Below are 14,879 nucleotides of genomic sequence, written 5' to 3'. Positions count from 1 at the left end.
GTCCTTCTGGCAGACTTGAGGCAATTTTGGTACCGAGGTGTCCTTCACCTGTCTGTGCTGAGCTCTTCCTTTCACCTCCCAGATATGGGACTTCCGGAGCCTACATCAACCCAGCCTTGCCACACGCCACTTCTCAGTGCTGATGCCAGGGGATGCTGTGCCTCCTCCTGCCAGAGGGTCTCATTCACAACACAGCAGCCACTGCTCCCTTTGCTGCCTATTGAGACAATAAACTGGTTTTAGAAGCCACGTTCTTAATGAATCGATTAAAACCATTGCTGTGGCTCTGGAAGAAAACAATCACGTTCTCATTCAAAACCACGGGCTGATGGCATCCTTTTTATTTACACGCCTCCAATGCCACAGCCACTGTAAAGGCTCTTCATGTTTCTGAGCAGCAAAGGCAAACAAATTAAGATTTGCAATGATAAGGATGAAGGGCAGGAACCAGGTCCTGCCAGGTGCCACAGCTGGTAAGAGAACATGGTCTGCTGCCTGCCAAAGGTGGGGCAAGAGACGGCTGTTGCTGGGAGGAGCTGTTACTGTCAGCAGCAGTTGTAGTAGCACCAGCTACTGCTCCTCCAGCTTCTAGTGCTCAGGGACAGCTAAATGGGCTCTTGAGAGTATGGCTGTTGGACCAGCTGCAGTTGTTTGCTGCCTTCATTGCTCAAGCCCCCGAGTCAGCCAGTCTTTAGTGACCACAAGTGAGAACACAAGCGCAACAGCCAGCCTCGGTCCCACCCAGCCTCCATGTGCTACAGAGCTCTGCAAACACCGAGCAGATGAACTGGGCATTTAAGAGCCCCATTCCTTGTGATCGAGGATGACTTTTTGTTCCACCTGGGCATGGAGAGTGGGTTATACTATTAATGCTGGCAGGCAGTCATGGCCATCGTATACAATCATTTGTTCCCTGTGAACATGTTTGAGACGTTAAACTCACATTTATTCCATGTTCAATTAAATAGAATTGTCTGCTTAGAATTTACAAGGATTAACTCTTACACCATTTAGCACAGTTTGTCCACTTGGGACACGGGGACGAGACGCTCTACTTCTTCCCAGGGTAACAGCAATGGAGAGAATGAAAGCAATTCCTGCTGTGCATTCATCTATCAGCATCCTTTGGGCCTTAGACAAAACAGAAACCACAAATCTCCTCTCCTCTGTGAGCTTACACATAAATTGTTGTTGAAATGTAAAGATACTTGTTTACTTTGTACTAATCTAACCCAACAGCGTTCGAAAGAGCGAGTTTTGGTGATGAATACCTACTGTTATGAATCTGTGCTTTTTCCTCTTACCTTCTCTGGGTACAAGACTTTTTGCATTCATTAAACTCTCTTGTTAAGTCTTTCCACAAGGCAGCTTCTGACAGCGTATTCATCTCGCTGCTTGTTTACAGCTTCATGTCAGGTTCGCTGTTTCATTTGCCAGCAGACCTCATTATGTGCCTCACTCATATCAGGACCATTCCTCCGTTTCTTGGAAACCTCTCTTACTATCCCCATAATCCTTTTCTCTGAGGTAGAGAACATTAGCTCCAGTTGAGTAAAATTCTGTGCAAGCCACCAACAGAGAGTATGTTGTTCATTCTCTTGAAGAATGGAGTTTTGTTTGTGTGATGTTGGGTGTTCCTTTTCCTTTTTCTTGTCTTAAAATTCATTTTGAAACATCTTTCAGTTAGATTCAGTGGCTCCACGATGTCATTCAGTGATCCACCTGGAACCAGCAGCTCCTTTTCCAAGCACGACTTGATTTTTTCGAGGGGAGATACAAAGTCTGTACCAAACAGACACGCTGTCAAAGTTGTTTTGTGCTAGGGGGCTGCCGCTTCAGAACACCTGAAGGCCACATGAATCCTTGAGCAAAGATTAATCTGTGCTCAATGACCCAAAGAGGGAGATGTCTGACGAGTTAGTAAGTTTTTATATCTGCAGAGGGTCCTGCGCATGCCCTCCGCAAGCTATCCTCCACTTCCTGCAGAACAGCAGACAGCCTGCTCTTATATAAGCGAAGAAGTCAAGGAAAAACTATGCTGGTAGAGATCACACGTGACCTCACTTCCTTCAGAAGGGCCATGAACGCGCATGTTCCGCACTGCTGTGTTTCTGTGGGAGACCGTGGGCATGGCCACAGAGAGCTCCTCAGAACAAACCGTCCAGGCTTGCAATAGCCGTACAGTTTGGTTGCCCTTGACACAAAAAGGGTTGCCTTGCCAATATTGTAAGAAAACCTCAGAAACTATTCCCTTCTGAAGACGCACGGTGGGGAAAAAGGCTCTCAAATTAAGTGACCTTTTTTCTTTTCTAATTTAGCAGAATTCACTTCATTTAAAGGGGGGGAAAGCTGCTTGGTTTGTAGGACTTCAATTTGTCCCCTCCTGAGCTCCATGACAAAGAAAGTGGGGTGTCAGGGCAGTAGGTGAGGAAAATCCAGAGCAGTGTAGTTGTAATTGTAATTGCCAAGCCTATCTCAAGTCAATTTGCATAATTTCCAAGTCAGTGATGCTGTCTCATACTGGACAACTTTCCACAGCATAGAAAAGTCTAAAGCTTCCCTGTGCCCAGAATGAAACACTGCATGTTTCTTGTTCCTTAGGAGGAATAAGTGGTCTAGCTTAATCTGTCATTTTTGACCACCCCAACCCGGCAATAATACAGAAATAACTAAATATTCTTCTCTTCCTACTCCACACTGAAGTGACAAGTTAATTATTGTCCATGCGCTAAAGTGTTTCAAAAGAAGAAACAAAAAATCCTTTGTCTTGTTTGGCAGAATGAGATTCAAGGTGGGGGGGTACTCCTTATTAGTCAGTTATGAAGTGGAAGAGTTAGATTAAATAAAACACTCAGAATTTATGAAAAAGTTGAGATCTCTTACCCATTTGTTGCCAATGTTTAGTACTCACTGAAACACTACTTGGCTGAGTCAGCTCTGCTGCGCTAGGCCTTAGTACCATAGCTGATTTGGCAAACTCATTGCCAGTGATACTGTACAGCACGTACATTTTTCAACATGCAGTGCTACAAAAAACCTTTTGTAGTTTTTGAGAGAGAGAGATGTATACAGACACAGTGACTTTCTAAGGTTCTTTCAAGCTGTATAGGATTTAGTGTCATGGATTCAAGACTGTCTGAGACAAATTCAATTGCCCAAGAAATTTTGGGTGAGTTTTCAGAAGAGATTCGGGGAGAAACAACCACTCAGCTTATGTGGCTTTGTACAATAGCTTCTTTGTTTGGTTACTGCCTCTGAAACCACCGTGTCCCAGTCTGTTCCATCTTTCTATTCTACTCAGGCAGTCTTTGTATTTTACCAAAAGCATACTTTCAAAATGCTACAGTCAGGAACTCTTCCAGCAGAGAAGTGAGATACAAAGATCTCAGCTCATGTCCAGAAAACAAGGTCTCAGCATCAGCATCACCTCCTCTTGTACACAAGCATGACTCTAGATATCTCCATATGCACAAAAACAGACGACTGATTTTTCACAGTACTTTTGTAGCAAAAAATAAAAAAAAAAAAGAAAAAAGAAAAAAGAAGAGGTGGTTGATGCCTGTCAGTGTTTAAGAGGCATTTGGACAGTGCCCTTAATACTATGCTTTAACTTTTGGTCAGCCCTGAAGTGGTCATGCAGTTGGACTAGATGATAGTTGTAGGTCCCTTCAAACTGAGCTATTCTTTTCTTTTCTTTTCTTTTCTTTTCTTTTCTTTTCTTTTCTTTTCTTTTCTTTTCTTTTCTTTTCTTTTCTTTTCTTTTCTTTTCTTTTCTTTTCTTTTCTTTTCTTTTCTATTCCCTGGGACTTTTTTCCTTGAGAACTAGTGTGATTACTTACAAAGCTATGAGTAAAGCCCTATATACGTGCCACTGGGCATCAGGCTCATCTCTTTTAAATAGGGTCTTTTTCTAAGCAAGTTCGATGCTCCAAATATTCATGTAATCCCTCAGAAAGCTTGATGCAACTCCTCCTTTTACATAGTATATTGGTCATTCTGTCCAGTGCAGTGAACAAAAAGTCACATCATTGATTAACTTTCTTAGGGCAATGTTTCAGTTTTCTTGGTGCTATCATTCCTTTGCACTCAAATAATTTAAACAGGTGCCAGCTCAACCCTAGACTATTTATAAGGGTGATGAGTTTGCAAACCAGGAACCAAGACGTTTCTTCAATGGCAAGTTCACGACAGTCTTACGCTTATTTAAAATTAGTTCTGCCAATGACAAAATTTGCGAGAGTTAGAATCACTGAATATCTCAGGTTGGAAGGGACCCGTAAGGACCATCGAGTGCAACTCCCTGCTCCTTGCAGGACTACCTAAAACTAACCATATGACTAAGAGCATCGTCCAGACGCTCACTGAACTCTGACAGGCTTGGTGCCATGACCCCTTCCCCCTGGGGAGCCTGTTCCGGTGACCAACTACCTTCTCAGTGAAGAACCTGCTCCTAATATCCAATCTGAACTTCCCCTGACTCAGCTTCATTCCAGTTCCTCATGTCCTATGGCTCGTTACTGCTGGAGTTACCTAGATGAATACAGGCTTTCACCACACAGGCTGAAGCATACTCTAAATCCCAGCTGTCCTTGCTCCTCCTGCAATCCACTTTTCCAGAACATTTCTAGAGCCAATGCCAGTTTTCCCTCTTCCTTTGAACACTTCCTGCACATGTATTCCAGGTAGATGAGAGCTTTTGCTCCATTGCTAAATCCAAAAGAAACTCTGCTTTCCACAACATTTATGACATCAGTTGAAGAAGTGAATTTATATTTCTGTAAATGCCTAGTCACGCCATTAAGGTCTATGGCCTATGGTATTGAACAGTGCAAATACAGAGTAAGACAGAAAAAAAGAAGCAAGTTCAAACAAGGTGAGGTGCACTTCAATTATATGTTCTTAATGCTTATATGGTAAGAGGAGCTTACCACGTAAATTACACCGCCCTAGCATCCCTTACATGTCAACCGAGTAGGCGTAAGGAAGTTGGTGGGAGGCTAATACAATGTAAGAACATAAAGAAGTCTCATATATGCCGGTCTGCACACCGCCTCCATAACCTGGCCCTTAGCATATTGTCATATGACTTTAATAGCCCAGATAAATCAGTTCCTAAACCTGGATTCACCAAATGCCTATGCTGGCTAAATGAATGCAATTAAACATTTAAAAGGGCACTTGAATTTTTACTTAAAAAAAGGAAAAACACAACCAACACCCACCCCACCCCCTGCAAAAACCCACACCCCAAAACACCACCAGAAATGAAACCCAGTATTTTGGTGCAGAATGAGCAGCAATGGTAACAGCACTGGCCCATTTGCATTAACATTGAGTTGTCAATTCATTGAGAAAATAAATTCAACATAGTGAACTTCTACAGAAGAACATGAATTTTTAAAGAAACAAGTATGCATGTTCTGTCAACAGCTGCCTGCACTTTGTAAGTCTGCACTTGTGTGGATATAACAAAGTATAAAAGGGGTTTGTGTCTGTCCCCATCCTTTCCAGGAACAGAGCAAAAGTACCCTATTCTTTTTGGGTGTAAGGTGAGGCCAGGCTCCTGAAACAATCCATTAGGAAGTATCTTCAAGATGCCCCCTGACAAGCATGCCAGGCAACTACAATGCACAACATGGCGCATAGAGCTCTAATAACAGGAAGAGACAGAAATGCCCCCGCTATTGACAAATACACAAAGCAGGACATAGTCTTGGACCATAGTTCAAACTGTTTTGTAAAACAGGTGAATTTTTTTTTTTTTTTAAACAAGCAAAGTCTTTAGTAAAAAAACAATGTGGTTTTAGAAAAACTGGAATGCTGTCACAGTACAAATGAAACCTCAGTAATCTGTTAGCCTTGTCTACAGTTGTTGTATCAAACAAAAACCAGAATGCCATGACCCCTTCTCAAACCTTAAGAGGGTAATTATTGAGAAAAATTTCACTAATGCCATGCTTCACTGAAACCATTCAAGTGTTGTGCAGTGACAGCCCAATAGTTTTTATTCCATCTGTTTGCACTTGATTTGACTCGTGTTTCAGTTTCAGACCTGCTATTTCCACAATAGCAGTGTGCATGCATTTAGTCGTTAGCTTTCCTGAGCTTTGTGCAGGGACTGCTCAATGAGCATTTCTGCTTGCTTCTGCAGGACAAACTAGTGCTGCCCTCAAAATAATATGAGAACATTTACGTAGCTCCTGCCCTCACCAGACAACCACCCCTTCAATGGCTGGCCTCTGACAACGAAAACCCAACACAGTTCAGAGAATTAGTCGCTAGAGGGCACTTACAGAATCCAGAAGGTAGAGAATGTGCTTGGTATCAGGCTACAGTCCCACAAACCGTTTCAAGGGCCCAAATGACGAGTTTTGAGTTTACTTCCTAACCGGCTCCCGCGACCAAGACCTTAAGATATAGAACCAAGGAAATAATTGTATTTCAGAATATCTTCACCATCTTCTGGTTTTCCAGCAACTGAATGAAAGAAGGCTGAAGAAAAACTCTCCTCTGAGGCAACACGTGTGCTCGGCTACATTGACCATGCACTTCTGGACAAATGCTGAACTGCAGGCATGTAAGATATTTACCATGCTAGATATTGGTGCTAAGTGTCATTGTTGGGCACAGCTTCAGGGATGGAGGTGTGGGGAACACACAAAGCGGTGTGGCCAACCCACTGAAGTACAGTTTTTCGTTTCACTGCAATGCCTCAAGTGGACTACGCGTTTCACAAGAGACAAGGACGTGATTATGCCCCAAAGACATTGCAGGTTTTTTTCTGGATGTGACAAACCACAGAAAGGTGACAAATAGTATGTCAGGAAAGCAGGAGTGAGAATCCTGGATGCAGGAACTTGTGGTCACGCAGAGCAGTCACAGGCTACATACACTTTAGAACGAAACTCAATTTTCATTTAAAGACAGAGCATAAATAGAGATTACTGTCATCCCTGCTATGTTACCTGAACAGCTCCTTTCCTTGTTTCTCATATGAATTGTGAGCTGTAGCTTCCAGCCACCAGGTCCTGCTATTGGTAAGATCAAAGTTTTCTTGGCTACTGGGTGCCTTATTTCTGTGATTCAGTGTAATTTGGATCTGCTATTGGAAAAGCGAAGCAGAACTCATGTGATCAGTGAGTTTTGGAAAGCCTCAAATCACTGCTTTTGTGAAGGCCAAGTGCAGGGCAGCACAAGGAAGGGCCGGGCCACTGCTGTACCGAGGGCTGATGGGAAGCGGTGGTCAGGTGAGGCACCAGGCAGTGGGCAGGCCACAGCACCCAGCTGCAGGCAAGCATGGTGAATGGTGACGCCGGCAGGTCCGCACGCAGCATTATCCTTGGCAGGAGAGGTGGCAAAGGGTACCAAAATGGTGCTGCACCTGGGGTGCATTCTGTAGCAGCTGCACGGGCTTGGACTGGCTGAGCAGCGCCTGGACAGAGACGAAATACTCGGAGGTCACGAAAGAAAAGCAGCATGGCACTGAGTGGTACGTGGTGGGCACTGCAGGAAGGCCGGACGTGCGCCTGCCTCTTGCTAAGCATTCTTTAAAACTTTGGTTTAGAAATTGGCTCTGTACCTTGTCTAAATTGACTTTGGAAGCCTATGGGAAGTACTGTTTACCACAGGGGAAATGAGAAACTACCAGGGCCCTGGGGCTAATTACTTTCTTCAAAACCCAGCATTGCTCTATGTTTCTGACTCAGTGCGGTGTTCAATTTTCTGCTGAGATTGTATCTATATCGCATTACAGGATGAGTTGCAATAGCACTCAATGTTAATTGCAGTGCAGAGACTGCTCCCTTCTCTTCTTTATACCAGTTATCAAGAAAAACCAGAAAGTCTACTTCTGCTGGTTTTAATTTCACCTCTTCCATCCATACAGAGTGGTTGTCAGACAGGAGAGGCAGGGGCTGTCATCCTCTTTCTGCCTGAAAAGCGTCTAGCAACAAGGCAGAGACTATAGCGATGTTTACGTGCCATCCCAAACAATCAGTTACCTTATGGAGACAGACAGATGTTGGGGGGTGGTATGGCCACTTGGTGTAAACAGATACAGACAGGTGCTTCAATATCCCTGGATGGCCCCAAAGCCACTCTGACAGCCTTGAGGCAGAGATGAAGTAACAGAAAAAGGACACCCCCATGCCACTTCCAGAGATTGTCAGTCTCTTTTAGGGCCATGAGCAGACTTCCACAGAAACAATCAGGGGCTGTGTGTCCTGATGTGACTGACAAGTGTATACACCTCAGCAAATTCTCCTATGGGAACTAAAGGTGAGAACATTTGCTGGGTGATGAGTACAACTTACTTTTCCCTGGAGCATGGTCAAAGGGATAAGGGTTTTTAGCATCTTATCCTTATTTTGTTTTCCTCCTAACGTCCATCTCTGACAGCAGTATTCCAGCACCCAGCCATGTCGGAAACAAACATTTGTATGATACAAGTCATTTGCTAGCCCATCGTCTCCCCCTCCATCACTAGCAACCAGCATTCCTGCCACTGTCAAGTGCTAACCAGTGCTGGTAACTACCACTTGCTCTGCATCACGTGTATACAGGGGAACGATATGGACTGGTATAGTCCTCCACACTTTCAGTGCAGTGTATGAATAGCATTTGAAGAAAACTGATTAATTGGTACACTGGAAAATAATGCCTGCGGAACTAGGATGGAAGCCTTTGGAGATCTTTCAGTGAGATCCTTCAAACACAACCTCCTGCTAAAACAACAGGAAGGCAGCCATACCAGATCAGATATCAGTCCTGTTTCCAACAAGGGCTACAGTGGACACTTGGTTGCTGCTATTCACAAACCTGCATTTTGCTTCTACTGGACCATATAGACTATTTGCCTTGGTATTCAATTTGTTGAGTGCTTTCAGGTAAGTCAAACTGCTGTAGGCATCTCCTTTCTTCTGATTTTTTACCCTTTGCTTCCCTGTTTGGCAGATTATTCTCAAGACGTTTTCTACTCTCCCCCATCAGCAGTAAAGAAACTCCTCTGACTAGAGTCCAGCCTGCAACGTGATGTTTGCAGCCTGGAGCTGCTCTGGGGTTAGCCTGCATTTTCTTGGGGGGGTAGAGGGGTGGCAGGAAGGAGGGGAGAGGAACAGAACATTCTGTCAAATAAACATTTGCTAAAGCTCTTGAGCAAGAGAAATGGAACAGGTAGCAAACAGTAACCCAGATTAACTATCTGCTAGGGCAAATACACAGTATGCAAAGGTTCCCTGTACACCATTTGGATGGCATTTCTATGTTGAGCCTGACACACTGATGTATTAATTGATCTCTCCAACAAGAGCCGTGACCTTTGGATACAAAATTGGGGGTGAGGCCTCAAAGTAATCTAATTAATCTCCTGTCTGGTAGAATAAAAACAGCTTGCTGTTAGTTTGACTTCTCCACTTTTTTTTTTTTTCCCCCCCTCCTCTCCCATGAGGAATAAGTGATTTCTGCAGGTACACAGTGACTCAGTTTCTTGGTAATATTATCAACTCTTTGGGTGTTGGACTAGCAGCACTTGATGGGAATCCATGGGTTTGATTCCAGATGAAAGTTTAGTGCAACTTCTGCATCAGCTTTATGTCTGAAGACCAAACATGTAGGAATCAGTAAATGAGTAACTGGTTCCTCTCTTCTGAGGCTGAGCCATGCAGAGGCGTTCCCCAGGCAGGGGTCTGATCACAGCCCTGGAATACCTTAATGCTCCAGCATTATGCAGGGAGCATTTTCCCTTCTAGGCCTGGTACAGACAAAAATGACATTGGAGCCTGAGTTTAGCTCTGGGGTCCACAACTGAAAGATAGCATTGAAAAACTCAGGGTGAAGACTGGCAGAAATTATTTACAAGCTGGAAAATATTTTGCAATAATTTAACTAAGGAATTCTATCCCTTGAATTCCTGAATAAGACACAGAGCAAGGGCTTCTAAAGCAGCTGGTTCAACCAAGGGCTGAAAATTAAAGCTAAATAAATTCAAATTACAAGTAAAATACATGTTTTTCAGAGTTAGAAGAGATCAACCTTTGCAATAAGCTTCCGAGGGAAGTAGACATGCATGATTCTGTGGAATACATGCATTAATCGAACAGAGATCACTGGAAGAAGAGAACATGGGTGGAAGATGTTTTTGCAATATGAGAGCTCAGTCCACGAGACTAGTGGTCCTTTGCAGCTGTAAGGAGGAGAGTTTTGCACCTATCTAACCAATCTCTTCTCAAAGACAGTAGGGACAGAGATAGATCACATCCACTCCACGCTAAGCTAATTGACCCTCTCTTGCAAAGGCAAAAAAAACTCCTTCTGAGGTCTTATGGTCAGAGAGAAGGATATGATAACGTCAAACCAATTTCCTCAAACACATTGCATTCTCCTGGCTCTCCTTTTCCCATTGGCCAAGATGCTGGACAACCTTCCCATGCCCGACTGACAAATGCTTCCAGTCTCCTCCCCACCCGCCTCCCATTTTTTTGTTAAATTAAAAATCCGAGTGCACTAGGATACTCGCTTATGCGATCAGGCTACATGAAGATAATAAAATGGGAGAACTTTTTGATCAAAAATAAAGTGGATGTCCTAAGAATATGGGTTCATTTAAATTTCAAGTATCAAATAAATGTCTTCACCATGTGATGCAGAGATCAGATTTTGCAGATGAAAAACAGCCATAAAGGACAGAAGCGAAAATTAATATTTGAGATTTATACAACATCAAGTAGACTTTTGTCACTATCTTTTGTTTCTGGGCAAGTTGAGTAGGAGAAAAACAGGTTTAATACAAGTGTCTTCCTGCAGATTAACTTGCTACCTACCTTTGCCCAGCTTCTGAAGCCACCCACTTGCCTAAGGGGAAATGTTGCCACCAGACCTAGTCCATGAACCTCAGACAGCCCCTGGCCTTCACCTTCCATGGATGAGAGTAACAATAAAGCCCATATACCCAGCTCACAGATACAGGAGCACATAGTCTTACTATAATATTGGTCCTGGGAACTTCATGCATACTATACATTCTCCCGAACAGAAGAGATGACCAGGGCTAGTCTCTCTTTCAACTTTAAGGCATACTGGACCACAGTGAGTCTGGACATCCCCTCCAAATTACCTTCTGTTGAGAATTGCAATAGGGCAGAAATGTGTAGACTCTTCTGTACTGTCAATAAAAGGGAAGGAAAAAACCTATTTTAACATGCAGACTCAATGTTCATGACCTTTTGCAACATTCCCTTTAATTTAAAATCAAGTTTTCTACCAAGCCAAAAGAGACTCTCTCTCCTTTATTCTAATATGGTCTGAGATTATGTGACCAGACCAACACACACAACTCCTGCCATGGGAGCAAAGCAGATCTATCCAGCAGTGGCATTTTCTCCATTACACCCTGTTCTAACCTAACTGCAGAAGTTTGTCCCGGTGAGCATGTTGCATCTTTTTCAGTCCTCCACTCTAGGGTCTCAGGTTTCCCTCTGTTTTCTGTTGCAACAGCATTTCTAATGCCCTATTCTCTACCTGTTTAGTAAGAGCAGCATTGCTGTGAACAGGTGTGTTTTTACCTTTACCAATCTCGCAGCTAAAACAACAATCTGTGTAGTAGTAGTTCTGTACAAGAAGAGAGAGCTACAAATCTGACGTGCTTTTATTACATATATGATTCCCAGAATTGCCAAGTTGGACAGCTGGCATAGGCAAACGTCACATCTCAACAATGTTCTCGGAAAACACATGCATCTTAGATTGCCTCTACCTGCCATACCAAATGGATCTTCAGCCAGATCATCACCATCATTGTTATTCTTCACCAAAATGGAATTTGCTTCCCTTTGCAATTCTGCATAAACCCACCAGCACTTGGACACTGCCCAGCTTTGCACACTCCTTCACAGATACTTAGAGGTGAAATGCACCAGACTGGAAAGAAAGGTTTTTTCATGTGTGTGTTAGCTCAGCCACAGCTACAAACTCCTGACAGGTGAATTCCAAGAAAGGAGGAGTTGGGAAAGGAAGTTCTATCAAATGGACTGTCCACATTCACAGTTTACCCTCAGAAACCCCAACCGTCATCTTCTTCTATGGTCAGTTCACAGAAGCCATGAACCCCATGTCAGCTAAAGTGTACGTCATCAGAACAGCTGCTGGCCTCTTTGTTTTGTACAGAGTGTGCACCTATGTAGCAACACACACATTATTACATAATAGTAAGTCATAAACTAAAAGGAGTTAGATTGCTAAATCCATCCACTGTGTGGAAGAGATTTTTACTTCCATCACCTGATAATTTAATTGCTCAATTAGCTCTGCCTAAATGCCTTGGCTGTGGTAGAGGAATGTTCCCTTGCAGGTCACAATAAATCAGAAGACAGGAGGCAAGCAAGCAATGCAAAGGTAAATGATTCTTCTACAGAAAACCAAGTGCATCGTTCAATTGTATTTTCTCTCCTGATCTGCTCTTTGCACTAGTGTTTTAGGGACAGGCACCAGACAAGTAAAGGACCATAAAACTCTGGTCAAAAGCCAGTATCATAGCCAGTGTCACCAGAGGACTCCCCTACGTGGTTCACTCCCAAAACTTTCTTAGCCCATTCAAACCTAACTCAGACATCTCTTTTTGCATTTCTGAAATTCCATAATATGCCTAATTTAGGTAACAGGGTAATCTCCTCATTGATGAGGACTTTGAAACATCTGCTGCATTACACAACATTATACTATTGCTTTTCTTTAGCCAAGAGGCAAGTAGAAAAGACGCCATTAAAGTGTCACTTACTGATCATCCTGGAGCAGAGTGGGACTGATGCATCAACAGACCATAGCACAGAGGGTTTCCCTTGCAATGAACATGGCCTGTAGGTAGGTACAACTTGACAGACTTTGTAACTAATGTAACTTTTACACTTAATGAGAAAGTAATTACTTCTGCTGCAGAAGCAACTCTTCAGTGTACTGCAGCCACCTAGATCACAAGAAACTAATTGTATCACAGCATTCAAGGAAATCAAAGAGCATGTGGTTACCAAAGAAATCTGTATTTGTAATAGATTGGCTGCTGCACAGGAAGGGCCTGGCTCTGAATAAATGCATCTGACACACAATTCCATTCCAAACGGTTCTTGCCCTGCACTGTACACTGAAGTGACTGCTTCTGCCCACCCATAAATTCACCACCACTGATCCAATCCACAGCCAGAAAATCTGACTCACTCATCCATTCCTCTGGATAGGTACTGGCACTTGCCTTCTTTCCCTCACAGCCTGAAAGTGACTTAAAACATTTTCTGGATAGTGACTGTCCCAGACTCCTACTTCTGGATCACACTGATCCCAGGCTACACTGCAAGAAAAAGTACCAAATGGACAGATACTCAGAGTTTGGGCAAAATAACTGGCATTCACTGTGCTGCCTTTGGGGCCTAATTTTAAACAATATTAGTAAATACATTTTATTTCTGTGTTTTTTAAGGCATTATTCCTTCCAAGGTAAATCATTACCATATGCCCTGCTGTGAAGTATGACCCTAATCTGCACATCATTTATCTGTGTATTGTCTGGGTCTAATTTAGTCCCTCTCCGGTCTCTCTCCCATCTGTATTTCTCTAACACCAGTTTTACTAACAACCCTCACTGGAGACAGTAAAAAAATTTTTATTCATGAAACCAGCATGAGCAAAGATCAGGAAAACACATCAGAATAAACAAGAATTCTTCAGGGTACAGAACCTTAAAGAAAATCAAGGGGCCAAGAGGTGAGCAGGGGGGTCATTATTGTGGCAAACTACACATACCTTAATTGTGCCCTCTTTCATCTGGTGAGTCGCTCCAGAACACAAAATGAAGCTACAGCAGTCAAGTTTATAGCATTCTCCCTCTGCTGCTCACGTCAAAACCTTAGTGCTCCTGTATAATTCATGAAATCGAGTATTTTATTTTATTTATTATGTATAAGTTAGATGGTGGCCAAAAGTTTCTATTAAAAAGATTTTTAAATCACTTTGGGAGATAGGAAACTATCACTGGAGACTTTTAAGATCATCTGCCAGGATGCCTGAGAGCAGGTTAGGGCTATTGGATCCTGCCTTGGGCCAAGGAGATGAAATAGAGGAACTCTGTGACCTTGCAAGGTCTTTTCTAGCTTTTCCTGGAACCATTCAGTGAAAATGGCCTGGAAAAGGCGCAAGCTAAAAACTGGTAAAAGAGACCGTCTGGTCCGCGTTCAGCTGTGGAAGCAAAAAAGGCCAAAAGAGGCTTGACAAATTTACATCTAGCAAAGTGATGAAAGAGAGAAGAGTTCACAACTGAAGTCAAAGACAGTGAGTGCTAAAGGAAAAGACATCCTCTGCTACATGATCCCTATTTAAGGTCTTCTCATGAACACCTTCATTAAACCCCTACCCATGTTATCATTTTAAATAGCTCCTTCAAAACTCCATTTGTGAACTTCCCCGTGGTAGTGCTCCTTGGGATCATCAGGAGAGCTCACATTAAGTCATTCCACAATGCACCTTTCTTAAATTCCTCCCTGAAGCCACCTATAAAACAGATAGATGTGAAACAGAGTTTATTTGGTGATTACTGACCCCCTTTTGCTTTTATTTAGGATGCAGTGTCTCCTGAATGCCTGGTCATTAGAAATCATCAGTCTGTTGATTCTGCAAGTACTCGTCATGCTAGAAAATCCTGTTTCTGCCTCATGCCATGCTAAGTCTGCCTGGATGTTACTTTGACCTGAAAAACAAGAAACAAAGTGGGTTTGTAGCCAAACCTTTGGCTGGCGACTATGCCAGTGGCAGGAAAAGATGCATCTCTAGCAATCAGAAATTGTATTTAAAATACATCTTTTCTTGGTCGGATCCTATAAATCAGGGCAGTTCAGAAGAGA

This window comes from Phaethon aethereus, assembly GCF_964289735.1.
Source record: "Phaethon aethereus genome assembly, chromosome: 21".
NCBI lineage: Eukaryota > Metazoa > Chordata > Aves > Phaethontiformes > Phaethontidae > Phaethon > Phaethon aethereus.
The sequence above is the reverse complement of the archived record's forward strand: the minus strand, read 5'-3'. Positions refer to the sequence as shown.